This window comes from Chenopodium quinoa, unplaced genomic scaffold (assembly GCF_001683475.1).
Source record: "Chenopodium quinoa cultivar QQ74 unplaced genomic scaffold, ASM168347v1, whole genome shotgun sequence".
Classification (NCBI taxonomy): Eukaryota; Viridiplantae; Streptophyta; class Magnoliopsida; order Caryophyllales; family Amaranthaceae; genus Chenopodium; species Chenopodium quinoa.
In genome coordinates this window covers 19998-28045 of record NW_018743667.1, presented here as the reverse complement: position 1 = coordinate 28045, position 8048 = coordinate 19998, and the positions used below count along the sequence as shown (strand labels likewise).

The following is an 8048-nucleotide window of genomic DNA, read 5'->3' as shown; positions in this document are numbered from 1 at the left end:
ACAACAATAATTACATAAATCTGTATTAGGTAAATCCGTAAATGTTATTGTGTACTATTCATACGTTTTGTTATGATATCACAGGTCTTCCTATGGAACCCTACATGATACATACTCCTCCAAGGTTTAAGGGTTTCAACAGTCTTCAGAGTTCATACAAGATAATAGTCATAATACGAAGTAATAACGCCATTAAAAGAGAGAAATACACCTTTCGAAGTTGGAAAGGTTATACTGGCCTTATTAGTTTGAAACTGTGAGAGAAGAACAAATATATTATTTTCATTTTTTTTCAGTCTGAAAATGAGCAGCAATTCAACATAATCATACATGAATCTTGAACTATACAGGAGAATTTGTCAAAATACCTACCTCAAATGCTAAAATTTCAAAAAAAAAAACCGAACTGCACACTGGCCTATATCACATGATTTTTGCTGAAGAACCAGCTTAATCAAATTCCAACCCCAAACTTTTCAATGGAGGGTAAAGGGGGAAAATGAATCACATAGAACGCTGCACAAATAACGATATTCCATAAATCCAGAAACAAATGTTTAGCTAAACGCAAGCCCGGAAATGCAGCTCCTAAATTGACAAACTCGCTACAAGTTTGGTAGCTCAGCTTATCTAATTTGTGTGGATGAAACACATCTCCAGAGTTTGGAGCGTGGGTTTTTTATCCAAAAGCAGTAGCAGACCCACATTATTCGCCGTCAATTCAAACATGTAATCTGTTATTAATCCATAAAAAAATTAGTATATGACAGAAAATAATACCATCAGATGCAAAAGAGACAGAAATAACACACAGCAAAAAAAGCAGTAAGGATGATTTGTCTAAACAATTAACAGTCTGATGTTCGTCATATACGTGTTACAGCATGCAGGATGATAATGTTCACACTAAAAAAATCAATCTTTTTGTGTTATCTCAGAACTATGGGCTCTGCTCTACACAGCTATTCCATATACAAGAGGTCCAATCGTAAAATCCATAATTATCAACAGAGAAATGCAAAGCTAAAAGTTTAAAAATCTATCAACTATTGACATCCTTTACGCAGAAAGGAAATGTGGTATTTATGAAGCAAAAAGGATAATAAAAAATTCAAGACCAGTAAATAACACAAGCTAGGGTAGTAGAGTAAATAAATAACATCTGTTTTTTTTTAAAGTTTGCTATAGGCCATCAGTGGCAGGCGAGAACTCATCGCTAAACTTCGTTATAGCCTTTTGTTTGTAATTGGCTACAAAAAGACTCTAACCAAATAGTCCCATCTCCCTAGTTCTATTAGTCTGAAATATATGTTCAAGCTTAGATGAATACTAAGTCAAAGTGACCTCAAGGTAGAATCTAATAACAAAAGACTGATCATCAATAAGGAGTTAAAAGAGCCCTCAAGGTTGAATCTCCATTGTTCTGTTCATAGCCTTCAATGAACCATTGAACTACTCAGAGGAAAAAGACGTTACCAGAATTTATAAATTTTGTATTTGTAGTAATATGAAATAAGCAGAGAGATTGTGGAGAGAAGACAAATCATTTAGATCTAGAGTGTAGTAAATATAATTGGAGAAAAAAAGATAAACCAACCATTCATAAATGAAATGTGAAAAAACTTACTTGCTTTGACGTGATTTCTTTCTCCAGAAAATGAAGGACATGATCCACTGAAAATGAAACATGAAAAATGTAAAGGCTCCAACCAGGAAAGAACGGACTGGTTCTACATGACAAGGCACACATAGAAATTAAAATACTAATTATATAATATTCTATATGATTCCTAAAATCAAAAGGAAAGATATGATACCGCACCCACGTGTCACCCAGAAATCTAAAGATGGCATGATGCCACATCCTTGGTGATGCAATTTCAATACTCTAATCACACTAAATATGTGTGTCTATGGACCCACAACCTTTCATCTAAATGTAAATAACTTACCAGCAAATCTATACCATATTATTTCTTATTTGATCACATAAACCTATAATATTTTGTAGTATCTTAAAGGCAAGGGATTTATTTTAAGATTACAACCAAATAAATCTAGACATTGATTAGCATGTAAGATCTAATCATTAATTTCATTAACATTTACAACCAATAATCATAACTTTAGCTATCAACAATTTTGTTTGGTTAAAAAAAAAAATTAACCTCATACTACATGTAATCACCCGGTGCGGAACAATAACTAGTCAGTTGATTCATAAATTTCAACAGATCTTTCAGTTTTGGTAAAAAATATGTTTTGTATAACTCATTCAACATCTTTAGATCAGAGAGAGGCAAGCAGAGAGTCGTAAGAATTGTTCATGACCCTTAAAATGCAATGAATGCAATCCATGCACAAAAGCACAGAAAAAGAATGAACAGCTAGCCAAAGGCGATAAGAGAGAAGCAAACAGAATAAAATGAAAATTTGTTCATCAAAAATGGTGTTGGAAAGCAAATTTTGTTTACAATTTTCATTCAATCTATCTACTAGCCCATCAAACATCGATTCATTGATATTTGGAACAGAGATAATAAATTTTACCCCCAGTCTGAAAGTTGATATCTAACATGACAAAAATTAAGGACTGGAATGTCAAGGAAAACCTAAAGCACATTTGAACACAAAGTAAATGGAAATACTAAAATAGAACCTATATATATAAAAAAAAAAAAAAAAAAAAAAAGAAGAATCAAGAAAGCTTTGTCAATATGTCAATTGTCAAATGAAAAACACTTGGATGAAGTTCTTGAGATAAGGAGATTACATTCTATCTCTAGATTTACAACCTCATACATGTTTATTAGTTCAGATAATGTTACATATTACCACTGGGGATGAAAAGGTAGGGTTAAACACGTTGCATGTAAAAATATACATGCAAAAATTTGTGTGAGAGAGGCCGTTTACGAGTATGGATCACTAAAAGCCAAAAACAATAGGCCTTCACTCTAACATCCTGAAATGTCATTCTAAAGCCTGCCGTCACGGTCACTTGGTCACTTCCTAAGTAAACACTATTAACGGAAAACTAGAGCAGCCTTAAAACGAAAACTACAGTCAGATTAAGTGTTCTCCACAGATGACAATCAATTAGACTAAACAGCATCACTACAAAAGTTACACTTGAAACTTAAGAATGAGGTACCTCAATTGTGTGTGGTTATTAGCCCATTTTGTTTTAATTTTACAAGCATAGTCTTCTGCAGCTCCAAGTTACATACATTCAAGGTGATACAAGATGGTGATAGTACTCTTAACAAATACTTTGAAACAACAGAGGGTAGAAATGATAAAGTCAGTGAACGGGATCGGTTATACAGCCACATTACATTACAGTTTTGCTTGCATATTTTAGGGATCATGGTCTAGATAAACAGATGAAAACAGCAGAATTATACAATCACGCGAAAAAAATTAAAAAAATAATAAATAAATAAATAAAGACCAAACAATTGTATGCACTGAGGATTACCTTAAAAACTGCCATAATGGAAAAGCTCCCAACAATAGATGACTTTTTGAACAGACATATGCCTTGCAGGTGTCATATCTCTGCACAACTGTTGAGCAATTTCTCTAAGTAGCATAACCTGTGCTTTATCAGTTTGCATTGACATGATTGTCTGCCTCATTGATTCTCTATCAGCCTCGAGAGCCTGAAGTCTCAAGTATAGCTTCTTAACCTCAGGATCTCCCAGGTCTCCACGACCTAGAGATCTTGGTGTTGATACATACTCATCACCCAACTTTGCAGCAACCTTGGGTTCCATATACTGGTTATAAGGTGCCCCAGGATGAATAGAATCAATGGTGTAAACTCTATCACTCATATCATCTTCATAATCGGATGCACTGTCTGACTTTTTTAATTCCTCAGCCACGCAATCAAGTTTTTTGAAACTGGTACCAAACCTTGGAGAATCCATTGTGTGATCTGGCCCCAATACTGAACCTGAGCTGTCAGTGGAAATCCTCCTAGAATGTCTAGACCGCCTTGGAGACTGACCAACGACAACCTTCTCCAGAACATTTCTAGAGCCAAAATCTCCATTCATCTGATCACCCTGAGGAGTTCCTTCCAATTGATTGATCCTGTATTCCAAACTCCTCAGATCTTGAGTTCCTGGAGTCTCAGAAAATGGGTAATTTTCAATATTCACAACATCATCTTCAAGCTCTAATTGTTCTTGAGATCCATACATATTGCACCTTAGTGGAGGATAAGAAAAGTGTGAGTCACCAGGACCTGCCAAATCACTACAAAAACTAGCATTGCGACTATAATTTCCCTTCAACCCTCTGCCTCGGATTCTGTCAGGCCGTAGCTCATCATTCTGTGCTTATAGGCCTGAATTTCACATGTAAGGGACTGAATAGTTTGTTCTCTTTTGTATAACACCTCCTCCAAGGCAGAAATCTCTTGAGCATCATGTGACATTTTCTCCTCAGCAAAACGCTTAAACTGCCGAGATTCCATTTGGACCTCTGCCTTCTCCCTCTGCAGCCTCAAAATCATGGACATTGTCTCATTAGCAGCAGAGGAAGCAGCATTCCTCTCTTCTTCCAATTCCGAACACAGCTCCTGAATCGTAGCCTGCTGGGTGCCAAGCGTCTCTCGCAACATAGCACATTCTTTTTCAATCCCAACACGCGCAACAGGCAAAACATCAAGCCCCGGGATGTAAAAACGGCTGCTCTTCTCAAACTCATTGTGTTTCCTTTTCACAGACCGTAACCAAGGCTCATTGGACGAAGAGCTAACTGTCAAAGAACAACTACATCCACAATCACAACATTGTTCTTCCAGGCTCTTCAAAGGGAATGACACAATATCTCTATCCATATATCGAAATCCACACAAACTTCCGAATGCATTCAAACTCGACCAACTTATTCGGCCGAGTTTCTCTCCCAATTAACCAAACCTACAAGTAAATTCAATCAAAAACCTAAAAATCCCTCTCTAATTCCATTCCCCCCTACCTCCCTCCCCGTTCCTCAATATCGAAATTCGATATCGAAAATTCACAAATGTACCCCTCTCAACCCACCTCTCCCTCAAACAAACTAAATCAACAATCCTCTCAGATCGTCGACGTGAGCCAAACTCCTATAAAATCAACATTTAAACAAAATTCAAAATCCAAACAATAAAACTACAAAGTATAATAATAACCATTAAATATCTCCATATGCAATTAATTAAACCTAAAATAATACATAATCCAGCAAAACAATAAATAACAATAAAAATTCAGCTCATAAAATCAAATTAAAATATCAATAACCTAATCAAAATTGTAAAATTCAAAATGAAACATTCAACAACACGCATTCGTGAACAAAAATAAAATACATTTGACAAATTCAAACAACGTGACAAGCAAAATTAGGAGTTGAGAATAAATTCGCGTACCTCAAAAAATATAATAAAAATTATATCAATAAATCCAGAAAAAAATAAAAAAGACGGTTAGGTGAGTGATCTGAAAGCGCAGAAAAAATGGCGAAAAAAAATTTAGAGAGAGAAAATAGAAGAAGAATGAAGGTTTCTCTTTCTCCCAAAGAGGAGAGAGAAAGCGAGGGAAAATGGAAAAAAAAGAGAGGAGAGAGAAAGAGGAACGAAAAATCTGTCGAAGAAGATGAGAGAGAAAATGGAGGAAAGAGAAAGAGTTTTTTTTTTTTTTTTTTTTTTAAAAAATTTGGGAACCCTAGGATTTAAATGTTTTTTGGTAATTTGAAAATGTTTTTTGGTGTTAAATTATGATATTTTTTGGGTGTTATTTTGTTTGGTTGGTTGACGTGATGAGACTGATGATGGGGGGAGGAGGGGGATGGGGTTTTGGGGGAAATGATTTGTTGGGAATGGAGGTTTGATTGGAATGAGCAATAATATTGTTTTGCATTTTCTTTATATATATTGAGAAATCCGATCGTATATACGAAATTCTTGTACTTTTTTCGTTGTTTTGTTAAGTGTTAATTTATGATCGGTATAAAAGTATATAAGAAGATTATTTTGCAATGAAGTGTAGTAAGTTAAGATTAGTAAAGAAAATGGACGAAGGAAAGTGTAGGTGTAACCGTGTAAGTGCTAAGCTGAGTTCTGCGAATCACGTAAGTCTAGATATGAGATTCATATGTTAGGAGAAAGCAGTTTCAATGCCCTTTTTGGCCTGACCATTTCCTCAACTGTTGAACGACACCAACTCATTAATCATTTTACTCCCTCTGTCCCTAATTTTTTGCCCCATTGCCAAAATGTGGGTCAAACTTTGAAAACTTTAACCGTAAATTCTCGTTGTTCTTCGAAATGAAATATAGCCATGTGGGATTTTTTTTTATCCGTCTCTTTGTAAATTTAATTAATATCAAATTTATATAATTTTTACGCGTGAGAAAATGGAGATATAAACGTTTTAATACGTGTCTTGGAGATCGTACAAAGTCAAATAGGACAAAAATAAAGGGACAGAGGGAGTAGAATTTATTGAGCATCCCAATGATATACATAAATAAGCATTTGCTCGCAAGTTATTTAGAATGTCTAATCTAGCAAGTAGCTTACCGTTAGAGTGAAATTTTACTTGTAACTAAACAAACATCATGCTAAACAAGCTACAATGCTTGTAAAATTTCAATTAATAATTAGAAAGAAGTGTAGATTTATTAAAATAATTTATGCAAGTTACAGGATACTGTAGCTTATTATCGAAGAATATCGTGTCTTTAAATTATTCTACCATAGTAGATATCAAATGTGGGAAGCCAAGCTACAAATTAAACCCTTAAGCCTTATATATAAGATTCGACAAACCCTAATCTCATGTGAAAATAAGATTAGTCCAAAAGAGTAATATATGTTGTTGATAGCCTGTGACGAATCACAAAAAACATTGACATGGATGGTATTAATTAATAAGTTACCATAATTAAGGAACACATTCAAAACTTTACCAATAATAAACCCGCTAACATGGTACCATATTTTTTTTAAACTTTTAAAAATATATATATATATATATATATATATATATATATATATACACATATATATATATATATATATATATATATATATTATTTACTAATCAATGCACCTATTGTTAAATTGTCAAAACTTTTGTAAGTACTCTTTTGTCCAAGGAGTTCATGTAAAATAGCCATTAACAACTTAATCCTTATTTAAAGTTAGAGTATTCAACATATCTATCAAGAGGCAAATCACACACGGATTGGATTGTTAATGTAGGTCATTTAGTTTATGTTAATATGGATATTGATGTCTGTAATAATTCTAATTTGCTTTCTATTCTTTCAACTGACACATTAGGAATACCCTTCGTGAGGAGGGCTTCCTAATGATTTTTTACTTACCATTTAAAAAAAAAAAAAAAAAAAACTTAATCCTTATTCTGTACTAATTATAGAGTCAATTAGGAAACAACTGTAAATTACTCCGTATTTGTTTAGAAATCTTTGTAGAAAGGTAATAGTACCTTTCATCCTTTATAAAAGATTACACCATCTTTATTTCTTGCATATTTATATCACAAGATTAAAACAGGGAGAAATAGGGTAAATCAAATATTAATAGTAATTAAGCCCCGTTCACTTCACCTTATTTTTGCTAAACTGAAATTATTTTTACTAAATTGAAATTATTTATGCTGAACTTAAATTATTTTTACTAAACAGAAATTAATTTTACTGAATTGAAATTATTTTTGCTGAACTGGAATTATTTTTACTGTTTTTCGGTTATATTTCTTCTTTATGTTTACTGATTTTTACTGAACTGAAATTATTTTTACTGAACTGAACTTATTTTTACTGAACTGAAATTAATTTTACTGAACTGAAATTATTTTTACTTAATATTATTTTTTTAAGGTGAAGTGAATATGGCCTTATATTTCTTCTTTAAAGTTACTGATTTTTACTAAACTGAAAGTATTTTTATTGAACTGAACTTATTTTTACTGAATTGAAATTATTTTTGTTGAACTGAAATGATTTTTACTAATATAAAATTAATT

At 33.0% G+C, this 8048-nt stretch overlaps 1 pseudogene; it reads right to left on the bottom strand.

The window, feature by feature from the left end:
* Positions 1-304: 304 nt before the first annotated feature.
* LOC110683288 lies at positions 305-4996 on the bottom strand (annotated as a pseudogene).
* Positions 4997-8048: the final 3052 nt, after the last annotated feature.